This window comes from Manis javanica, chromosome 3 (genome assembly GCF_040802235.1).
Source record: "Manis javanica isolate MJ-LG chromosome 3, MJ_LKY, whole genome shotgun sequence".
NCBI classification, from domain to species: Eukaryota; Metazoa; Chordata; class Mammalia; order Pholidota; family Manidae; genus Manis; species Manis javanica.
Window position 1 is genome coordinate 65,785,663 of NC_133158.1, and position 25,422 is coordinate 65,811,084.

Consider the following 25,422-nt stretch of genomic DNA (forward strand, 5'->3'; position numbering starts at 1 on the left):
AAGAAAGCTTGGTTAATGAAACAGAGCAAAGCCAGAAAGAACATTGTGGGTATTAGCAAAAGACTAAATCATGGGGTTTGGGCTAGTTTAGAAAGACAATGTAAAAGGGGTTCAAAGAGCAGAAAACTTGAGAGCCTGAGGGCTTGACAATACCTGTGATATCAAAGAACTAGATATGACGAATTTGGCAGAGGGAAGCCTAGAAGGAAGGAATGTATGGTTGTAGGTCCAGCAATGGCAGAGTGTACCTTGGGGACTCCAGGATCAGAAACCATGGAGCAGACAAGATCCCTCTGATCAACCTCTAGAAAGGCTGCTGCTAACCTCTTGGTAGGGAGGCTCACCACCTTTGAGATCAGTTCTCTGGTTGTTCAGTAGGCAAGTAATCCTTCAGCTTGTTGTGTGACAGATTATGCATGATGTTAGACCTGGAGAGGAAGTGGCTGTTAACACAATCAGTCCACACACCTGGCAAAGAAGGTGGCTGCAGCTGGAGGGGAATCCCTTGTCTGTCAGTGTTGCAATCCTAAGGAAGGATGTTACATTTTAAACTGGGACACAAATGAAAGTAAGATGTATGGGAAAGAACAGAAACTTTAGAGTTAAATTGGAATCAAGTCATGGTGTCCCATGTTAGGTGATACATGACATCACAAAAGAACCTCATTCCTTTCTTCTATTATATGGTATTAATACCTCATTTGATTGAGTTAAAATTAAATTGAAAACATTTTCTAAGTGCTTAGCCCAAAATACAGTCTAACTGGATGTTGGTTCCCATTCTCCCATTCTTCATTCCCCTATACTATAAAAGATTCACAGCCAGAGTATAATGTGCCTTGTCTTTCTACTGTTGTAGCTTGTTTTTGGAGAAGCACAGCATATGTGATCCAGTGTGCAGTATCCTATGCTAACAGGTTCACTCTGTCTCCTATAATTCTTGTTCACTACCAAGCAGTGACTAGGCAGACTATAATTTAGTGCTAAGTGCTCAATCTGAAGATTTTTTTTTTTTTTTTTTTTTTGGTTTAAGTGGGAGCAGGAGGATTCACTTGTACTAAATAGCCAAACAATCTGCTTGGAAGGTATTTGGCATTCGTATGGATTTGGGGCATTCTTATTCATTTTGTTAAAACTGATATCCAAAAGATTATAATTATGTTCAAGGGAAATTATCACTACATAATTTATGTTTGTAGATTTTTGTGAATTGTAAATTAAACTTGGAAGCTCTTGGCTAAAGTATTTGTCTCTTCATTTCAAAGGAAGGAATTAAAATCCTTATTCTTGTCATTAGTGTGATTATAGATTAATTCATTCTTACTGCCCTCTCAAAACAAAATGAAGACCAGTGGTATTTGATTCCAACCATTTCATACTTAAATAGAATGACTTAGAAAGGCTGCAACTCAGTTGCTAATGTGAGCTATATAAACAGCATTTTAGAGGATAGGAAGTTATAAACAGGAACTTGGGGGTAATTTTGTCCTCATTTCAGGTTTAGTTTAGCCTGCCAGAATTTGTAAACTGATAGAGATAGTTACTTTTTCAGCTTATTTCCTTTTATATTGCCATGTTCATGAGGTGGAAACAGTACAGATTCAGAATTCCTTCTTCTATGGTTTTGCTGTTACTTTTTTTAACTTGGAGCACACTTCTTCCCATAACAGTATACTTATTCCACTTCTCTCCTTTAACTTTCAGTTGCACAGAATCATTCTTGGGTCCTATTAGGATAAAAATATAGGAATTAGGCCTTATCTTCCAAGTGTGCAACTGTTAGATTTTCAAGTGACTCCTGGTCTTCTAGGTTCACAGCTCTGCCCCTGTTTGTCCAGGCTCCTCTAGCCATTCCACCATCTCATGCTTTCCCGGAGAACTCTGAGTGTCCTGCATGCTGTGTGTTTGGCCACCTTCTGCAGTGTTATCCCTACTAGCATAGTTCCCCACAGGAAGCAAAGCCTGAAGTACAGGGTTCTCTCTGTTCCTTGTTCATAGTATTTGCCTCTTCCTCCTATGCACTGTTATCATTTATGTCTTATGCCTTCTAGTATGTACTACTTTTGGTGAGTTATAAACTCCGTAAAAGCAGATACAAAATTCTTTCTTATGTGTATGTGTCTTGCAGTGGCAGTGCAGCACCTTGTACCAGCCAGGTGCTTAATAAATGTTTTTTAAGGTTATGTGAATGAATCTAATCCAGGCATTTGTAAAGATCATTGAATTTTTTAATGTTTTTTTGTAACTAAACATAGTTTTTATAAAAAGATAGGCCTAAAATTCTCAGAATCTTCAACAATATTGCAGCATCTTTTTCTTCAAATTCAAAACAAATGTCCAATTTCTTAATTTTCAATTTAAAATTATTTTTAGCACACTGCTTACAAAATTATCCCACTTACCTGAAGTACTGATGTAAACAAGTCTCTTATCTTTGTAGGTGGGACAACATCAGATGTCAGTTGATGATTTACTGAAATTGTATGTAGGAGCCTGCAGTTCTTTCCTTCATTTTCCTGAAAGGGATACTCTCTTCTGAACTCTTTTCCATGGGCTTGAGATATGAGTAGTTTTGTAGAAATCATATAATAAGTCCTTGAACATTGAAGAGTCTAGAAAGAAGGCTATTAATACAGTCCTAGAATGCTACATTTGGAAAGTAGAAACTATCACATCTAGCCTCACATTGCACATGAGCAAACTGAAGCCTTGATAGGGGGAAGGATTTCTGCAATGTACCACAACTACTTAATAATGGAACCATATCTTCAGATGGCTGATGGGGAGGGCGGGCAGTGTTTTGTACTGTAACAATATAATTAGATCCAGAGTCTTATGAATAAGGAAAAACTATAATGAAATGATTTTGAATGCTAGATCTCTTGCGGAGATTAGGTTCTTGCTGAGTTTTATGTGTTTTATTTCTTACTATCCAGTGTTACCATGTCCTTTAATACATCAAATCTGAAAATAAATTTTGTAAGATGTAGATGTGTAGGCTCTATTTTAACCTATAAAGTGAATGTGCTTTTACTTCATTTTAATAAAAAATATATTTGAGTGTGTGCTTGTTTTTAATTTAGAAAAATTTAATCATTTCCAGTTTTTGAAACAGTTTTCCAGTTTTGAGATGTGTTGTGGGTTACTGTGAACTTTGGTGAAAAACTTTGGACAGAGATTCTTTTGTTTGTTTTTTTGTTTTTCCTATATTGGTTCTGAAATGATGAAACATTTTATTGACATTTTGTTTCCATTTATAAATTTTGACTATTTGATATATATAAATTTCACTTACATTTTACCCATTTTGGTGGCACATATTTCCTTTTTTGATTGAAATATAGTTGATACACAATCAATATAATATTGGTTTCCAGTATACAACACAGTGGTTCAGCAGTTACCCATATTCTTAAATCCTCACCCTGATGAGTACAGTTACTATCTGTCAACATAGATGTTACAGAACCATTGATTGTATTCTCCATGATGTACTACCATCCCCATGACTGACATATTATGATCGAGGATTTTTGTGCCCTTTTATCCCCCTCATTCTCCCTATCTACCTACCCTAACCCCTCACCCATGGTAAACACCAGTCACTTCTCAGTGTATGTGAGTCTACTGCTATTTTGTTCATTTTGTTTTGTTTTGTTTTTAGATTCAACAACTAAGTGGAATCATGAGGTATTTGTCTTTCTCCACCTGCCTTATTTTACTTAGCATAATGCCTCTGGGTTCAACCATGTTGCGCAAATGGCAGGATCTGTTTCTCTTTTATGGCTAAATAATATTCCATTGTGTATATGTGCCACATCTTCTTTATCCATTCATCCATTAATGAACAATTTGGTTGCTTCCATATCTTAGCTATTGTTAATAATGTGGCAGTAAAGAAAGGGGTGAATCTATCTTTTCAAATCAGGGATTTTGTTTTCTTTGGGTAAATTCCTAGGAGTATAAATACTGGATCATGTGGTATTTCTATTTTCAGTTTTTTGAGGAAACTTCATACTGCTTTTCACAGTGACTGCACCAATTTACTTTCCCACCAATAGTATAGGAGGGTTCCCTTTCCTTCACATCCTCACAAACACTTGTTATTTCTTGTCTTTTGGATGGTGGACATTCTAACTGGTATGAGGTAATATCTCATTGTGCTTTTGATTTCCATTTTTCCAATGATTAGCAATGTGGAGCATATTTTCATGTGCCTATTGGCCATCTGTATTTCTTCTTTGGAAAAATGTCTGTTCAGGTCCTCCACCCATTTTTTAAACAAGCTATTTGTGTTTTTGGTATTAAGGCATATAATTTCTTTATATATTTTGGATGTTAACCCCTTATTGGATAAATCATTTATGAATATATTTTCCCATACCATAGGTTGCCTCTTTATTCTGCTGATGGTTTCCTTTGATGTTGTCAGAAATGGCAGGATATCACAAATGGATTTTATTTTGATGTAGTCCCACTTGTTCATTTTTTATTTTCTTCCCCTTGCCTAAGGAGATGCATCCAAAAATAAAACTGCTCATGCTTATGTTCAAGAGATTTTTACATGTTTTCTTCTTAGAGTTTTATGGTTTCATGTCATATACTTAGGCCTTTAATCCATTTTGAGTTTACTTTTGTTTATGGAGTTATGCAGTAATCCAATTTGATTTTTGTGCATGTAGTAGTTCAGTTTTCCTAACACCAGTTACTGAAGAAACTTTTTCCCGTTGTATTTTTATGGGTCCTTTACCATATATTAATTGATCACTTATGAGTGGGTTTATAAGTGGGCTGTATTCTGCTCTATTTATCTATGGATCTGTTCTTGTGCCACTACCATACTGTTTTAAATATGGTAGTTTTATAGCGTAGCTTGAAGTCAGGAAGTGTAGTATGTCCAGTTTTTTTCTTCTTTCTTGGGATTGCTTTGGCTATTCAGCACATATTTATTTAAATTTATTTATTACCTACTTCTCTGCCACTTTCTTCATATATTATTGTTCAATGCTCCCTTAGAAACAAGTGACATGTATCTAGCCCATTTATTACCAGTTTAATCTATACTTCTTGATACTTCTTTAGAGCCTTCTATTCCCAGAGTTAATCACAATACAAGAGTTTGCTTCTGGTATGGAGAAATAAAACATCAAATCAAGCAACACTTTTGCAAATAACCATAAACTCTGAACACAAACAAAAACAAAAGCAGAACAAAGCAAAATGTGACACAATGATCTGAGTTTTATGGAAGATGAAAAATAGTAGGAAGATTTTAGAAGGAGGTTGAAACTTGAATTAAACAACTGGCATGGTGTGGGGTGAGTTTCACATTTTTGTGGCTTTGTCTAAGGGTATCTTCAGTTTTAGTGGCAACACAGGGCAACTAAACTCCAAAACTAAGCCCACTGACTTTCTGGCTGGAGGAATCCTGGGAAAGTGCAGAGATGCCAGAGAGTGAGGGTCAACTCAGGAAAAGAAAGATATATAGGAAACCTCAAATTCTGTATGCAAACTCTGCTAAACTCTTTGGCTGACCCCTGAACCACACATATATAGGGCAGACTGAAAGTAATCAAATCAACACCTGAAAAGGATAGAGTTGGCAGTTTGAAACTAGCCAAATTAATAGCCTGCTTAAGAAAAATCAGTTCTCTCTGTTTCTATAAAACAGGATCCAGTGTATCTATGATTAACATTGACAATAGCAAGATAAAACCCAAAATTAGTTCAAATACAAAAAAACATCAAATTCCAACCCCCTCTCAAAGCAAAAGAAACTCAACATATAACAATCCTGAAATAACCCAGATGATGGAATTATCAAGCAAGAAAATTAAAGCAGCTATTACAACTATATTGAATGAAGTAAAAGAAAATACTGTTGAAATGACTAAAAAGAAATTTCACAGATCATATAAATATATATATATATATATATATATATATATTACACATATATATTTGTGTGTGTGTGTGTATATATATATATGGAAATTTTAGAACAGAAAAGTGTATTATCTGAAACAAAGTACTAAATGGGTTTAGTAGCATAGTGGAGATGGCAGAGGAAAAGTCAGTGAAATTGAATATAGATCAATATAAATCACCCATTCTAAAAAGGAGCAAGAAAAAAGAGTGGAAAAATAAGCAGAACTTCAGAAACCTGAAGGAAAATTTTTAAAAATGAAAAGTACAGCATAGGAATATAGTCAATATTGAAATAATTTTATATAGTAACAGATGGTAGCTACCCTTATCATGTGAGCATTTTATAATGTAACTGAATCACTCTGTTGTACACATGAAACTAGTATAATATTGTGTGTCACTTATACTTCAATAAAAATAAGAAAAATCTAGCATATAGGTAATTGAAGAACAAGAATGGGGATAAAAATTACTTAAATATTTTAACACAAAAGGCTATAGCTTCCTAAATTTTAGGAAAGGCATACATAGATTCAGGAAGTTTAGTGAACCTCAAAAACCTTCAATGAATTTGAAGAAAATAATGCCTAGCAATAACATAGTAAAACTACTGAAAGCCAAAATTATATTGCATTCAAAACTGGATTTACTGTTATAGAGACATTATAATATTTTATTTGAATAAACTTTTTTAAAATATGGGGAAACAGTAGAAGTTGCAGTTTAAGTAATAGGTTTTAGTCTCCTAGGGTCAAGCTCTGCCACTCTATTAGCTCTGTGACCTTGAACCAGTTTCTTTTTTTTTGAGCATCACTTTCTTCCTTTATAAAATGGTGATAAAGATGAAAAAAAAACCTACCTTACATGGCTGATGCACCGATTATATTATATATGCAAAACTATTGTCAAAGCACTTAGTAGAAGCTAAATAAATGATGGCTGTTGTTACCTTTTTTCCCTAAGTTTTCTTTGCTTGATTATACCTCTTAATCCTCATTATTGTAAATAATTTTTTTTGTCTAGTTTATCTAGTTTTGATATCAGTGTTTAATAGTCTTGTACAATGACTTCAGGTGCTTTCCTTTTTTCTTTGGCACAATAATTATAACATAGACCATAACTGTATTTTGAAGGTTTATTAAATATTGTCATGTGTGTGTGTTTACATACATTTTATGCATGTGCTTATGTATATTTCTAACTACCAGTATAATGTTTTTATTTATAGTAGCATATTTACATTTTCTAGTTTCTCTTGAGTCATTTTAGTTTTCAACAAAATACTGTCCTTTCATTTAAGTTTTAAAATAGCTTAAATATTTAGTTCAAATAAATAGTAAAAAATTCCTTATAGTATTCAGTAATTATGTAAAAGCTCCAAACAGATTTTCTCTTTTTTTACTTTTTAATGATGTTTATTTGTACCTTCTCTTTTTTTATAATAAAAATGTTCCCAGTGACTTGTCTATTTTATAGGTTTTTTCAAATAACCAAATTTTATTTTTCTGACAGCCTTCATGTCTGTTTTTCATTTAACTTACTTCTGGTAGTATTCTTATTTTCTTCTTTTATATTTTTTGGTTGTACTTCCCTTCCTAATTTGATAATTGTTAGTCTTTTTGATATATATATCAACTTAATGCTATACATTTTTCCTTAAGAACTGCTTTAGCTGCATCTCTTGGGTTTTGGTACATACAGTTGACCCTTGAGCAACACAGGTTTGGATGCACAGATCCACTTCAGTGCCAGTGGATTTTTTTCACTGAATATATTGTAAAAATTTTGGAGATTTTTTGACAATTTGAAAAACAATTTCTCTTCACTAGCTTACTGTATTGTAAGAATTTAGTATATAAATACATGTAACATTCAGAATGTGTGTTAATCAAATATGTTATTAGTAAGACTTCTGGTCAACAGAAAGCTACTAGTAGTTTAGTTTTTGAGGAGTCAAATTTATATGCAGATTTTTTACAATGTAGGGTTTGGCACCCCAGGTTGTTCCAGGGTCAACTGTGTTGTGTTCATTGCCATTCTATATATTTTCTAATTTTCAAAGTTTTTATTAGTCTTTGACCTATGACTTTTATGAAGTTTTAATTTAAAAAATTCCCAATTATTGGAGGTCTTTGGGGAGTGGAGATTTAGTTTTGTTATAGAAGTCTAAATTTACATGTGATTAGAGAGAAGATATAATGATTTAAAGTTTTTAGTATATGTTGAGAATTACCTTGCAGTTTAATATAGGGACAATTTTAGTAAATTTTTCATTTGAGCTTGGAATTCTTAGGTACATGGCTTTATGTTTTACCTAGATCTGCCTTGTTAAATTAACATTACTTTCTTTATCAGCCTGCTTATCTTACAGTCAATAACAGAAATATGGTCATATCTTCCATTATGATTAAAGGTTTTGCTGTTTGTGTTTTACATGTTTTATGTCTATGCCGTTAGATGCCTAGGGGGACACTTTAATTTTGTTCATAAAGTGTTTCCTTTTCATTATTTAATGATCATTTTTATTTTTAATAATGCTTTTACTTAGAAGCTAATTTATTAGACATTAATATAGGTACCTCAGTTTTTACCACTCCTGTATATTCAGATGTTGTGTCTCATTTTATTTTATCTGAGTCTCTCATAAACAACATGCCATTGGACTTTATACAATTCAAAATGTGGCTCATTTTTAATCAAACTTAATTGGTATATGTTTATTGTGATTACTTGTACATTTAATTATTAAAATCCTATTTAGTGCCTTCTAATACTATGCTTTTTCCTTAAACTTTAGTTCTTTTTTGTTCACCGTTTGAATTTTCTTATGTTCCTTTCACCTATTAGTTTGAAAATTGTAATTTTAGTTGTATTATCTAACAAATAGTGACTGCCTTTAAAAAGCTTATAATCCTACATGGTTTGGCAATATTAGTATCATTATTCTCCTTTCAAACAATATACAGGCATTACTCATTTTACTGAACTTTGCATTTTTGCATTTCACAGTCATTGTGCTTTTACAAACTAAAAATTTGTGGCAACTCTGCATTGAGCAGGTCTCTCAGCATTTTTCCTTCAGCATTTGCTCACTTTATGCTTCTGTGCCACAATTTCATAATTCACACAATAGATCAAATTTAGTCATTATCATTATATTTGTTATCGTGATCTGTGATGAGTGTGATCATAGATGTTGTATATTAGTTGTTTGCGGCACCACAAACCATCTCTATATAAGAGGTGAACTTATTGATAAATGTATGTGTTATGGCTGCAGCACCAACCAGCCTTTCCCCCATTTCTCTACCTCTTCTCAGGCCTCCATACTCCCTGAGACACAATATTGAAATTAGGCTTATTAATAACCCCACAATGGCCTCTAAGTGTTCAAGTGCAAGAAAGAGTCATGCATCTCTCACTTTAAATCAAAAGCTAGAAATGATTAAGCTCAGTGAGGAAGGCATGTTGAAAGCCACATAAGCCCAAAGGTAGGCCTCTTGTGCCAACAGCTAGCCAAGGTGTGAATGCAAAGGAAAAGTTCTTGAAGGAAATTACAAGTGCTACTTCTGGGAACACATGAATGGTAAGAAAGCAAAATAACATTATTGCTGATATGGAGAAAGTTTTAGTGCTCTGGATAGATCAAACCAACCACAGCATTCCCTTAGTCAAAGTGTAATCCAGAACAAGGTCCTAACTCTTTTCAATTCTGTGAAGGCTGAGAGAGGTGAGGAAGCTGCAGAAGAAAAGTTGGAAGCTGGTGGAGGTTGGTTCCTGAGGATTAAGGAAAGAAGCCAGCTCCATAACATCCAAGTGCAGGAGGAAGTAGCAGGCTGACATAGAAGCTGCAGTAAGTTATCCAGAAGATCTAGCTAAGATCATTAGTGAGGGTGACTATTCTAAATACCAGATTTTCAGTGTAGATGAAACAGCCTTCTACTGGGAGAAGAGGCCATCTAGCACTTTCATAGCTGGAGAGGAGAAGTCAGTGCCTGGATTTAAGGCCTTAAATGACAGGTTGATCCCCTTGTTGGGGCTAATGCAGCTGGTGATTTGATTCGAAGCCTTGCTCACTGACCATTCTGAGAATCCCAGAGCCCTTAAAAATTATGCTAAATCTGTTCTGCATGTTTTCTGTATATGCAACAGCAAAGCTAGGGGCAGCTCATCTGCTTATAACAAGGGTTTACTGAATATTTTAAGTCCACTGTTGAGAACTACTGCTCAGAAAAATGACACCTTTCAAAATATGACTGCCCATTGACAATGCAGCTGGTCACCCAAGAGTTCTGATGGACATGTCCAATGAGATAAATGTTGTTTCCATGCCTGCTAAACCCAACATCCATTCAGCAGCCCATGAATCAGTCATTTCAACTTGGAAGTCAATCAAAAACTTTCTGGAAACGATTCAGCATTCTAGGTGTCATTAAAAATATTTGTGATTCATGGGAAAAGGCCAAAATATCAACATGAACAGCAGGTTGGGGGAAGTTGATTCCGATCCTCATGGATGAGTTTGTGGGGTCCCAGAATTCAGTGGAAGAAGTAACCACAGATGTGGTGGAAATAGCAAGAGAACTAGAGTTAGAGGTGGAGCCAGAAGACGGGACTGAATTGCTGCAGTCTCATGACAAAACTCAAACAGATGAGGAGTTGCTTCTTACAGTTGAGCAAAGCAAGTGGTGTGTTGAGATGGAATCTGTTCCTGGTGCAGGTGCTGTGAAGACTGTTGTGATAACTGCAAAGGATTTAGAATAGTACACACACTTAGCTGATAAAGCAGTGGCAGGGTTTGAGGGTACTGAGTCCAATTTGAAAGAATTTCTACTGTGGATAAATTCTACCCTCTAGTATCACATGTTGTACAGAAAGCATCCCTGAAAGGGAGAGTCAATTAATATATCAAATTTCCTTGTTTTCTTATTTTAAGGAATTTCCACATCCAGCCCAGCCTTCACCAATCATCACCCCAATTAGTCTATAGCCATCAGCATTGAGGCACATCCCACCATCAGCAAAAAGATTATGAGTTGCTGAAATCTCAGATTATGGTTAGCATTTTTTAGCATGAAAGTATTTTTATATTAAGGCATATACATTGTTTTTTTGAGACACAATGCTATTGTACATCTAATGACTATGGTATGGTGCGAAGATAAGTTTTATATCCTCTGGGAAACCAGAAATATATTTTTATGCATTATAATGCAACATTAGCTTTATTGCAATGCTCTGAATCCAAAACCTGCAATACTCCTGAAGTATGCCTGTTAAAACTTTAGAATATTTTATCCATCCAATTCTTCCCCTGTCTTCTATTTCATATTTTCTACTATTTTATATCCAACTTATCTTTAAAATCTCATTAATACCAATTAAATATTGTAATTTTTACATTTTTATTGTAATTATTTGTTTATGTAGTTACCAATTTCCAGTGTGATAAAGCTCACTCAAGTTACTGGCAATGCAGATTGTGTATCTATTTCAAACTTCTCCTTCAGGACATTACATTTGAATTTGCTATGGTCGGAATATTTGTACAACAGAAATCAGTATACAGTACCATTCTGTGCTTCATTTTATTTTTTTTAAAGAGCCATTTGTTGAATATTTACCACCACACTACTGTCAGTCTTCTTTTTGCCCTTTTTTTCTTTTCATCCAATCATTTATTCTGGGTTAAATTCAGTAGTAATTTGTATTCTTCATATTTTGGGGGGGGAGTTTTATTTATTTATTTATTATTTTATTTTGCTATCATTAATGTACAATTACATGAACAACATTATGGTTACTAGACTCCCCCTATTATCAAGTACCCACCACAAAGCCCATTACAGTCACTGCCCATCAGTGTAGTAAGATGCTATAGAATCTCTACTTGTCTTCTCTGTGTTACACTGCCTTCCCCGTGTCACCCCTACATTAGACATGCTAATTGTAATACCCCTTTTTCCGCCTTTTCCCTCCCTTCCCACCCATCCTCCCCAATCCCTTGCCCTTTGGTAACTGTTAATCCATTCTTGGGTTCTGTGAGTCTGCTGCTGTTTTTTCTTTGTTCTTATACTCCACGGATGAGTGGAATCACTTGGTACTTGTCTTTCTCCGCCTGGCTTATTTCACTGAGCATAATACCCTCTAACTCCATCCATGTTGTTGCAAGTGGTAGGATTTGTTTTCTTCTTATGGCTGAATAATATTCCATTGTGTATATGTACCACATCTTCTTTATCCATTCATCTACTGATGGATACTTAGGTTGTTTCCATTTCTTGGCTATTGTAAATAGTGCTGCAATAAACATAGGGGTACATGTATTCTTCATATTTTTAAATGAAGAACAATAATAAGTAAACTCTTGGTCTTTTTTGAAAATGTACTATATTCTCACTTTTTAATGATAGCTTACTTGAATATATAATTCATGATATTTATTTTCCCTCAGTACTTTGAAGATAATATTCCATTGTTTTCTAGACAGCATTGTTGCTATTGAAGTGTCAACAATCAATTTAGTTAAGTTTCTTCCTTAGAGAATCTTCCTTTACTCTTGTCTTTGGTGTTTGTACAAGTTATGGACTGTTTGCCTCTCAGATTTATTCTCTCTCCTTCTTGGTTGTCTTTCAAGAAAGCTGCCTACTTTTGTCTAAATTTCATAGGCTTTCAAGTCCATTTTCTGCCTGGGCTCAGCCAATTGGCCATCAATGCTTGTTTGATTGGAGGACAGGAGGAAGGGAGAAATGTAAATATTTCTCTTTTGTCAGTCTGGATGACATATCCAAATATTGCTACATTTCTGCAGTGGACCTAGCTTCTGATGAGCTGTCCACCAAGACTCCTCATTTTGCCCCTCTGCCAGTGCCATTGCTATTCTCTGGCTTGCATCACCATCCCTGCATTCAGTTGCTTATCAGCTACTTCTGCATAATTTATATTGCTTCATTTTAATTATTCTGAGTGGCTTATGTTTCCTTGATTGGACCAGGAATGATACAGTGCTCTAGATTTCATTATAATGTCTCTAGATTTGTATTTATTTTTATTTATCATTCCTGGGACTTGTGCTTTATGCTTCTGATGTTTTATATCTTTCTTCAATTCTGGAAGAATCCATTATTGCTCCAGATATGGCCTTTTTGTCTTTATTTGCTAATTCTCAAATATTTTTTAGACATATGGACCTTTTTATTCTTACCTTCAAATCTCTTAATCTCTTTTTTATGTTTTATACCTTTCTCTTTTTATTTTGTGTAAATTCCTTGGAATTATCTTTTAGTTCAGTAATTCTTCCTTTATTTGTATCTAGTGTAATGTTGCCTCATTTCAGATACTGGTTTTAATTAAAATTTTCTTTCTATGGATTTCTTTGTTTTTCATCAAACCTGCCTTTTGTTCATGTTTTTCTCTTTATTTTTGCTTCTCTTTTAAAATTTCATACCATTTTAAGCATTTTGTCCCATTAAAGCCTGATATTAATATTCTGTTACTTCAGTTCTTAAAACTGTGCTCCATTTATTTTCTAACTTAATGCTCATAAACACTTTTCTATCTGCTGACCCATTTATGGAAGAAAAAAAACCTTTCCTCGTGTGTTTGATATTTTGATATGTGAGCTCTTCTTCAGTGGATTTTGCATATTCAGTGCGATGCCCACATGCTCTGGGTTGTTGAAGATGTCGTGCTGGAGTGGTTTTGCTCCTTCTATGTACTCCAGCTGTGTTGCTTGTTTTCCATTATCTGTGACTGTGGTTGTTGTAAGCCTGCTCTGTGTTCCTGTGGTTTCTTGAGTATTATTGAGTTGGATGATACTCCTGGGGTGTTGTGGTAGCATCATAGTAATGTTAAATGCCCTATCTTTCACATTCCTTTTTGTTTCTCTCTACTCAGAATCTTAATTTTTTCTTGTGAAATCAAATAATTAAAATGTTTTGCTTTTATATGTGTTTGTATGTTGTCTCTTTTAAATGTAGGCCCTCTGTGTTTTACCATGAACATTTCTGTGTGAATCTAGCCTGACTTAATTTAGAGGAAAAGAAACACAAACTCCTCCCATGAGGCCTTTGTGCTTCTTTTTCCTTTGGCTTGAATGCATTTTCTACAAAGATATCTTCCTAACTTATTTCCTCATTTATTTCAGGTCTTTATCTGAATGTAATCTTTCAGTGATATCACTAGTCACCTTACCTAAAATTTCAACCCCAACACCCTGATCCCAGCATTTGTTTCTCCCTCTTTGCTTTGTATGAATTCCTTATCAGGGATTATTGCCTATCATTCTATATATTTAACTTTTTTTCTTGCTTGTTTTTAATTGCCCACACAAAAATGTAATCTCCATGAGATCATAAATTTTCATCTATTTTTTTCATTCCTGTATCTTCATCACCTAGAACAATGCCTGGCACATAGTAAGTACTTAATAAATATTTGTTAAATAAATAAATGAAATATTCACTGGCTGTGTATTGTGTGCCTGTTCCTGAACTAGATGGTAATGATATAAAAAAGAAAAATAGACAACATTCCAGTCCTCATGAAAACAACAGTCTTGTAGAAAACATAGACTATTAGAAAGCAGTTTATTACCACAGATGGACACAGAGTATGAATTTAAATGAACTATTTTGATGAATTTATTAGTACCCGGTGGACATTACTTGAGGCTGAACTATGGAGTCATGGTGATTACTTTTGGTATGCAGTGCTTCTAAGACCTCTTACCTCTTTCTTTAGCTAAGAAGAAGCCAAAGAATAGACACATACATATTCAAACTTGCATATATATGCACAAACTACAAAGGTAATGATTTGGGCAAAAAACCATTTTAAACAGGGAGCTGATGTAAGTTTGACGACATATTAAGAAAATGAAAGCAATTAAGTGTGGATAAGAATTTCCAGTAAAGTTTTCAGGTTTCAATTCCAATGTTGGTAGCCCCTGTCTAATAGTACAAAATGCTAAGAAAAGGACTAACCATAGATTCTGGTGCCTTGTAATTGTACCTAACAAGCAAATACACATTCGTCTTTTATAACTCTGCAGGCAGTACTTAAAGGAGGATATGCTGTTACTTTCTCATAGTAAATAATAAAGTTCATGGCTCTATTTTCACAGGCTGAGTTTCTAGCATGTGAAATCCTGTGAAGATAAATCTCTAGTATGTGTTTAATGTACATTTCAGTTGATTTTTCTCCTAACTATAATGGTAGCAGTCATTTTATTTATATATGGGGAAGGCCATATCACCTAAAGGAAAAGCTAATAGATTTCTTTGCAATTTTTCTATCATGTTAAAATCTCTTTCCATTTCTATCTGTTTTTATGTTCCTACTACTCTGTATTATGCTTTTTTTACTTATAGTCCCTACATCTATATCCTTTTTTTCTGCCTTTAAGTCCTTGTTTCCTCCATTTTTCTCTACCTAAAATGTCACTCCTGGGCCCCTTAGATATTAAATCATATCTCTGTCTTGCTGCAGACCCTGGCTGGCCAATGCAAAGTAGCTAATTTGTAGTGAGCCCCTTCTCCTAAATGAATTATACTAGCATCTGCTTTCATATATACAATCTCATTCAGTCACCACTAAAATCTGTGTGTTAGGTAAAATCCTCCCATTTTGAATAAGATGAAACTGAGTATAGGAAGATTATGTAAGTTCCCCTAGGATGCACACTTAGTACAGTGTAATTGAAACCTTAAACTTTTGATTGAAAGTGGTTGCTGTTTTCATTAGAATTCCATTGCTTGTCTCAGATATTCAGTATCCAAGCTACTAGAATTGCTTTTGAAGTTTTCCTGACTTGCTATTAATTAAATGGAATTTATAATAAAAGAGTACCTGCAGCACTGAGGTTCCCATGTGGTAGGTACAGCTAGGATGTAGAAAAAGAATGGTAGGGAGAGCTGTTACCTACATAGTTTAACAGTTTCCTTTGATTGAAAGCTGCTGCTCTGAAACTCATATTTATACATCTGAGAAATACCTATTATTGTGTGTCAGGCACTAAACTAGACCCTGGATATAGAACAAAATAATATGGCCTCTATGGAGTATGCAACCTAGTAGGGGAAGGGGAGAACAAACACATAAACCAGTAATCATGCAAATAATTGACACTGTCATAAATACCACAGAAGAATAAAATAACTGAGAGATCTGTCTCAGGAACAGTAGTCTCAGAGGTGGCTGCTCATAGAGAACAGAAGAACCACACAATTCTAACAACTGGTTAGGAAATGCAGAACACTCAGGGAACTCTGTGTCTCAGCTTCTGCCATACTAGGTGTCTGTTAACAAGAGGGATTGGGATCGCTCACCCCTGTCCAACTTAGGACCGAAACAACCAGGCTTTCTTATCTGCTATAAACACGTAAGCATGATTCTTATAATATAGTTTTGTGCTGATTAAGTGGAAAAGTAGGGAAAATAAAATAAAAAGGTTGGAATATTAGTGTTTTATAAAGACTGACAAAGAATTTGTTTAAGAATGTAATTCTTTAAATTTTTTTTTTACGCAGTGTGAATTTTCTTAATCGTCAGGAACATTTGGTAACACAATTCATTCAACGTTCCTTTAACCAATATTTAAGCCATATTTACTATTTATTAGGTACTGTGCTAAGGACTAGAAATGTAATGGTGAATAAGGCAAAACCCGTTTCCCCAAGTTTAGTCTTGTGTGAAAAACAATTATTATTCAGAGTGCTGATTATTATCACAAGATGAAGCACAAGACATCAGATTCTGGATGAGGTAGTATCTAAACTAAGATCCCAGGATGGGTATGTGCTGAGCTATAGAATTTTCACATTCTCCAAGAATGAGTAATTCCTTTCCATAGTCATAACTTCAAGTTGAGAGTATTTTGAAAATATAATTCTTGATGTTTATCTAAATTCTAGATTTGTTTTTCTAGACTAGCTCTTAAATGATATAAGAAGTTAAGTTTTAAAAGATCATATGTTTCAAAAACTTTTCTCTTTAATAATCTGTGAAGTGTGGATTACAGGATAAGTAGAGTTATTGACATTTAATGTCTGTTAGATCAGGTTTCTACTAAGAGTTCAATACCATCATGTTTACACATAAAATTTGATATTAAATTGTCTCATTTTAAGTGGTAGTCATTAATGTAGGAAATTCAAATACAGCATTCTTTATAAACTTAGTTTTTCATGTGTTTAGTAGCTAGATTATAGCTGGTCTGACCTCAGGTCTAGACAGACCAACTGTGCCCTTGGGTTGATGGGTGTTTATCGTATGATTTCCTTTTCCATCCTTATTGCCCTTTTCTGTTTCCAGTTCACAGAGTTGATAAATAGATAACTGTTGCTTCTCATACTTCCTCTTTCTGATAGGAAGATAGATTATTTTTAAGCACAAAGTGCTGAATCTACTTAGTAATTTACAAAAATAAGCACAATTAACTTGTTTTCCAGGTCTACTTTAAAAATTATAGTTCTCCTTACTCTTCATAGGTTTTCTGTTCAGATAAACTGCAGAAAGATTTATCTTTAAAAATCAGGCCATCTCAATTTTTAGAAATTAAATTGTTTTTATTGATGATTAAAGTCTACATTTTATAATAACAATGTAATAACAATAGAGCAACCAGCTCAGTCTAAAAGAAGTAAACACATATTAAATAAAATAAAATTATTTTAGATTACATAGTGTCTTTTCTAAAATAGGTCACATTTAAAATGTAAAGCACCCAAAATGTTCCTAAGGATGCTTAGTCAGTCACAGGGGAAATATTTTTTAGTCTAAATTTAGGTTCAGAGCTCTGTTATGGAGCCAGTGCCCAGCTGGGGCCCTTTTCAGTGCCCTAAATGAATTAGCTATTATATTTATTAATGGCCCAAGAGGCACCATTAAGTACTCCCTTCTTCCATCTCTAGTCAGGCCCAAACAAATAAACTTTCCTGAACTTCACAAAATAGAGTTGGACCTATTCAGTTCCCACTGGGGAAACACAGCTTTGCCAAGCTAGAAGTAAAAAGAACACAAATCCTCTATACTAGATCTCCATCTGGAATGATGCTGATAGTAAACTCACTTTATGACCCAAACCATTTTAGGGATTATATAATCTTTTTGGGATTCTGAAGACACCATTTAACAATTCTGGGTTTGTGCTTTCATCCAAATCAAAAGAGAAATAAGGCCGAGAACAACATCAGTATGCATTCATTTATGTATTCCAAGCCCTGAGAAAAAAACTGACTATAATATTTTTTACTTATATTTGCAAACTTTGCATTATATGTGAGCTCAGGTCATTTGCAGGGTCTCTTTAGAATACATAAAAAGGTGATGCTGCCCACATGTGATTGTTAAGGAGCCCACAACACCTCGGGCCAATTCCAGTCAAATAACTACATTCATTTTATCCTTATTTTCCATTTCCTTATTGTTTCAGTTTATGGAAAATGCTTCTTCATTTTCACTCAGAAAAGTGGGCCGTATTGTTGCATATATTACTTAGATCTTACTACTTTTCTCTTAAGTAATAGGAATGGTGCTTTAAAAGGCTGCTTAGGGTTGCTTTTTGTGGGCATTAATATTGTTATAGAGCTTCCTGATTCAGAGATGTTCAGTGAATAGCCAGTACATGACTGGCTCTTGGATGAGCTGTGAAATAGAGAGTAATATGTTGAGTAAGCCATCTTTCTATCTTCTTACTCCCCGCTTAGCCCCTTAGCTTACAGGGACAGACCTCTTTTCCTTTTCTCACACATTAGGTCAGTACTAATCTCATCTGCTTAGCAATGCTTACTTTACGGCAGGCACTGTGCTAGCTCCTTCACAGGTCTATAACATGCAATATGCACAAGCAATCCTATGGAGTAGATAACATGATTGTCACTTTACAGACAGGGAAAGTATAACTTGCCAAGATCATATAACTGAAGAGAGGGAGCTAGAATTCTATTCCAGGTTTGTGTGATGGCAAAAAGCTAATCATATAACCACCATCCTACCTCGTATAACTGCTTCTGTCTAGACCTCTGTGAGTACCGGATCTCCAGATCATTGATCACATGAATAGTGAATAGCTTCTTTCAGTGCTTGGCACAGCCTCACACAGGCTGACCCACTGACTGAACCTCAGAACCATCACCAGCTTCAGAGGGGCAGTGCTGATTATGGTTACAGGCCACAAGGAACTGAACTGGTCTGGAGAGAAACTGCTGCACAACAAACATGGTTCACCACAACCACTACCACCACCTCTTGTTGGTAGGGCTCCCCTCTGCATTCGTCTATCCACTCTTTTCTCCTTTTCTTTCCCTGGTAATGTTGTTCTAACAGTATTTTTGGCAGGGTTAGCAAGTGACTCACTTATTTACTTTGGTTGCCAATAAATAACTATAGCCTGTTAATAATTTGTCCACATGTTTTATATGACCTTAGGTAGTCTGAGACAAACTTACACATCTGGCATCTGAAATTGGATCAATATTCCTTCATACCTGGTCTCCTATTATATAACTCTTCATTTGCATTTTGTGAATGATGTACATTCATGTACTCATGAATTTTTATTACCTACATATCAGTTTTTCACTCAATAATGTAAAAGAATAAACTAGATATGTATTTTCCTTATTTAAAGTGTACAGATGCCTTCAACTGTGTTGTGTTTATAATATGTCAGTTGTATATACATTTTGTTTTGGTTTTTTTTGTTTGTTTCTAGGACTATTTTTTTAGAGCAGTTTTGGTTTCACAGCAAAATTAATAGAAAGGTTTATGTACCTTTTTTTTTTAGCACTTTTCAAAGTTAGCTCTATGAGGGTAAGATGTGTTCTGATTTATATTTTGCCATATCATAATGTCAGACACAACATTTTGTATGTAATAGATGCTCACTAAATATTGTTGATTTAGTGGATAAATTAGCCTGTAATAGTTTGAACAGATTTGCAGTCCTGAATGGTTCTTGCCATATTTCACTCTGCATAATTAAAGGAGTTTTACTAAGATGATTAAAAATGTGTCATTGAATGACTGGCGTAGATTCTAAAGCAGTGGGAGACCCTGGCTGTCCCCGTATAAAGAAGCAGGGAGGATGATTTTCTCACTGTAGGTACACTTAGTAGATTTTATGTGTGACGAAATTAATTTATTTCAATCAGGAAGGTTAGAGTTTTGATTTTCATATGACACTCTTTAACTTTTTCTTTTACCCCATCCTGCCAACAAATACTTTTTTCCTATTATAGAAGTAATGTTTATTGTAGAGATTAAATAGGTGTGAAAATAAAAAGAAAAATTAAAATCATGCACAATCTTATTATTTGGATATAATGGCTCAATATATTTCTGTGTTCTTTCTGTTTTTTTCTTCATCCACACAATTTCACTATGTCTATGCAATTCGTATCCTGTATGTTTATATAACATTCCATTGCAAGGTACTTTGTGGATTGTTGCAAAATATTCCTTTATATGGGTGTGCTTTGTTTTAGTTATTTTTCTACTGTTGGATATTCAGGTTACTTTTAGTTTTTTACTATCATTAAAATCATCTTTCTTACATAAATCTCTTTTGGTTTTCAGTTATGTAAGATAGATTCCAAGAACTAAAATTACTGAGTAAAGATTTTGAACTTTAGGTTCTCGATACATATTACCCAATAGCTTTCCAGAAAATTTTCACATACCCATTGGAAGTGTGCAAAAATGGTTTTATTGAGTCATCATCAAAATTGATTATTTCCTCTACACACTTTTAAGCAAGTATTATCAACTAGACCTACTGACTTTACTGTTACTGCCATCGACTATGCCCAGAGCATGTAAATTAAACACTTCAGTTTACTTTCAGAAAGAATTATAAATTATTTTTAAGGATCCCAGTAGTTCAGAGGCTACATTATAATACAGTTTCCACCTACATGCAAATATTTTTCAGGTCTAGTTGTAAACTTTACATACTTTGTTTAAGCCGAACTTATGTTGTCTTCAATATTGATACCTACTTTATTGGCAGTTTTCTCAAAGTGTGTTGGGGTGAGGCATTATGTCTAGTGTGACTTTAGCATTCCCTCTTGCAGCCACCAATCTCCTATTTGCTGTTACAACTTAAAGTTAATGAACATTCAAAGTTTACTTTTACTTCTGCATATTTTTGTGGACTGCTTTGCTACTAAATTACCTTTCTTCCTCACAGTATTCCATCCAAACTGAGTGCAGATGAATCTGAGTGGTTTCATTTTAGAAAGTAGCAGTCATATTTGTGTTAGGAAAGCAATAGTCTTGGAAGAATACCAAAAAAAAAATCATTTTTAAGTGTTTGCCTCATCCTGTAGTGAAAGCATTTTCGTTTCAGAGGCCGTGGTAAGTCTTAGTCCCTTCTGGTACTTGTTTTTAGTAACACTTCTAAGGAACTCTGTGTGTGTGTGTGTGTGTGTGTGTTCATACATATGAATTTACAGTGACCAGAAATATCCTATGGGGAAAATACAGATATAAAATAACTCACCTCTTTAAGGATTGCATTCTTTTCTACTTCTCTGCAGAAACTGTCTCAGAACAAATACTGTCTCCACTTAGAAAATTAATTTTTACTTACATGATATATTTTTTTGCATTTCAGACTACCTGATAAATTGGAAGTCTGTCTGTGCCCCATAGCTGCACAGGTATGTATATGAATTGCCTACAGTTGTATAAGTATATTTATTAACTGACAGGTTATTACAATTTTGTGTAGTAAAATTGCTTATAGATTTCATAATGTGAAAGTGTTAATTTTTGAGTACTTATAAATATTGACAGCTCTAAACCATAGTATGTTTTATAAATACCTTGCATTTCACTGTATTATAAGAATCAAATAAACATTTCTAAGATTTGATGAGGCAGAATAATTTTAATTACAAAGCAGTCATCTGGTAAAGAGATTTGAGAGTGTTTGATGGAACTGTATTAAAGCGACTGCTGATATGGGGTCAGGACTACTGCAAAAACCACTGGTGTTGACATTATTGTTTCATTTTCAAACTTTCTTTGCTGCCTTCGAGTTTATTTTCTGTAGTGGTCGCTTTAGGTAAAGTCTCTTTCTGTAGTACATTGCAACATGATTGCAAATGTACTGTCTGCTGCACTGTCTCAAGCACTAGAGGAATGGAAAAAAATGTTTGCACCTGTTTAAAATCTCAACTGTGCAGTGTTGTGGTTCCTGGGCAACAGTCAGGAATTCTCAAAAGCTTGGTTGCACCTGCTCAATTGTTGCTTTTGCAGCTGTGTCATACGAGAAAGCACAGAGAAGCTTGTTAGCAGTTTGCTTGTGCTGCTCCGTATTTTGTGTACTCTGAGTTTGAAAGATTCTTACTTGACGTAGACCTTGAACTATTATGTTGGTTGATTATAAATCCCACTGGTTTTATCTCCCAAATATTTTCTCCAAATTCTTTGTTGTGAATTCCCAATGTTTTTCTTAGTAGCTGTTGACTGCCCTCTATAATGTGTATGTTAACCTCTGTAAAGTATACATGGGGAGAGTAGATCTCTCTAGATAACTGAGTTGATAATCATTTTTGTCCTGGTAGAGACATTTTGTATTTGGCTCAATTTCACCATGTTGGCAATCCCACCATGTGAGGCTGGATGTAGTTATTGATCCATTTAGCTGAACAGATTTGAAAGCATTTGGCTATTAGTGGACACATGGGGCATATTCATAAAATTTAAGGATATATTATAAGATGATTTCTTGATTGATACATGTGTCTCTGTTGCAGTTTGGTGGAAGTGAGAAAGAGAAAAAAATTGAAAATTAAATAGTAATCTTAGAACAGGAGGTAAAATCCAGATGTAGATTTTTAAGGCTAGAGTATTATCCTTTATGTTCCTCATCCTACTCATCTGATATTTTTGACCAAGTATTGCTGTTAGTGATGTTAGGTTTCTTTTAATTAATGCCATATATGTTTTCTAACAAATATCTATATTTTAATATAGAAAAGCTATTATAGATTGTGTCTTACACTAGTTACATAAAATTCTATAAATCCAATATAAAAAGCAACAACCCAATATAAAAAAATATTTAATTGAGTAATTTATTTGGTAGTCCCAAGTTCCCAAAATTGAAATCTTACTCAAATAACTTGCATTATTCTCTTTAAAAATGCTGCATTAAAAAAAAAAGCTAAGGAGGTTCCATCAGTATTTGGTAGCATAAAATCATAGAGCTGGTGCATCTTTTCTTTTTATTGACTCGTTAAAGATTCTTTTAAATTAAATACCATAACATGAATTTAACTAACCTCCCTTGGAGTAGGAAACATAGGCACTAAGTAGAGGATTGTACATAACCTCTTAATACAATAACTTCTACACAGTAGGAGGTCAATAAATATTGAATCAATGTATGTATGAATAAAGCATGTCTGGAGTTGTATTGGAAATAGAGGGATTGAGAATCCTAGAAAGTTGTTACTTATTATATATTCTGAATGGGACTTTGGATTTCTGTTATTTTTCATTCTGCTAATTAGAGATGAGACTTCTGATAAATTCTCTCCTTAGAATGAGAAATGCATATGTAAGAACTGACCATCATTACAATCAAGAATTGGCATGGCATTATTTGCCATGTGTTTTATATTCATTTTGCTTATGTAAGAGAAGTCTATATTATGTCTCTTTTACACATATTGTTGAGGCATGCAATGACTAAGTTGTCACCTTGGAAATACTCTGCAGCATAGATATAAACAAATCTGTGTTATACAATCAATGCTAAAGGTTTCCTGAGTAATCACTTTCTTTTTCCAATCTCTATCTCACTGAGAACACAGAACTAAAATGTATGTTGATTTTCTTTGGGTCAAGTAAGATCAGATATTAAACATCTGTAACTATTTGCTAAACAGAAGTAAAGGGCCCTGTGTTTACTGTATACCTGTTTATAATTATGGTTTCTGTTATTCACTAAATAATAGGCATTAGGTTGCACAATGAACTGATATGTATTGGATCAAAACATCTTACTTGAGCTTCTCAAACTTTGTTGCCTAACCAGGTGACGATATTCGTGATACTGTTTGGCTTGGAAGTACCTTTCCTCTCGGGACAGTTTTCTGTCACCTTAGTTTACACCAGTGGATGAAAGGCTAATATCAAGGATATTATTTTTTTTTCCCTGAAACTCAATGTAGTAAACTATATTCCTCTGTTATTCTCAACATTAGAAATTAAGAGATGAGCCAAGAACATGCATTAGCTAGAATGCTAAACCAGGTAATAGCAGCTGCTTCAGTGACTTGTACCAGGAATTAGAGTATGGAATCCCCAGGAGGCAGAAATCACCAAGCCCTAGGATTCTAGGGCATAATTGCTGATTTCCCTGGGACTTCAGGGTCAAAGAAATAAAAGAAGAAAATCAACATTTGTTGGGAACATAGCATGTCTAGATATAACTTCTTTCTTTCTTCTCTTCCTTCCTTCCATCCCTTCCTCATTTCCTTCCTTCCTTTTATTCCACACAGGAAATGGAAGCCTACTATTTGCCAAACACAGTGCTAGGCTAAAGGAATAAAACAAAGCCCTTGCCCTCAAAGAGCATCCAGGCTAGTAGGACACAAAGAGAGGTCGACAGAGCTCCTTTTGGCTTCACCACTTATTGGTAGGGTAGACCCAGTCAAGTCACCTAATCTTTCTGTTCTTTTTTTACTTCTTTGGAAAAATTGAAAAATATTAGTATCAGGCTTATATATTATTGTATTGAGATAGATATAACACAATACATGTAAGATTCTTAGTTTAATGGTTGTCATAGTACTACAACTTGAATACTGTAATTAGGCCATCTACTTGCCTGAGAACAGGGATCCTTGTCTGGGCATTGTAACACAGGTTGTCCTGAAGGATCTCAGCAAAGTTACCTCTTTTAGGGCTTTAGGAGAGGTTCTAGAAATCATATGTTAGAACTTGAAGGGGGACCTGAATCGTCATTTAACATCTTTATTTCATTCTTGATGAGGAAATAAGCTCAGAAAGTTCATGTACTTGTTAGAGTTACACAGTCTAGTAGGTGAGAGATGCAGGATTTGAATTTAGAACTTTCTCGATTCTTAGTCTCTACTGTGAGACACCTTATATGGAAAAATATTAGAGTTAAAATTTCATTTTTCTTCTAGTAGTTGGAGAGTTGATTATTAATCTCCAGGAAGTAAATAGACTAAGTCAGGTTGCTGAAATACTAACCATAAGACAAGTTATCATTGTACTGAATCTAAAAGACCTTCATTTATTCTTGTAATGGGATTAATTTCACCTAAATTGACTGAAGCCTTTTCCTTTTATGTTTGTGAATAACTGGTTTCTTCTTAAGGAGCATAAACAGTATGTTAAGCAGGACATCTAGTATGACCTATGTGTCTTTAGATGCTTTAAAGAGTCTGTGAATACCTTAAATAAGTCAGCAACTTGGAAGCAAATGATCCTTGTAAGATACCTGGATTCTAA

The 25,422-nt window shown here is 34.4% G+C and overlaps 1 protein-coding gene across 24 annotated transcripts in view; it reads left to right on the top strand.

Annotated features, from left to right (window-relative positions):
- Positions 1–25,422, top strand: part of ZBTB20 (zinc finger and BTB domain containing 20) — an 832,086-nt gene that overhangs the window by 224,721 nt on the left and 581,943 nt on the right. For all 24 annotated transcript variants that reach the window (XM_073231612.1, XM_073231628.1, XM_073231618.1 and 21 more), the window contains one exon: positions 21,545–21,590. The gene's annotated coding sequence lies outside the window, so the exon portion shown is untranslated. The remainder of the gene's footprint in view (positions 1–21,544; positions 21,591–25,422) is intronic.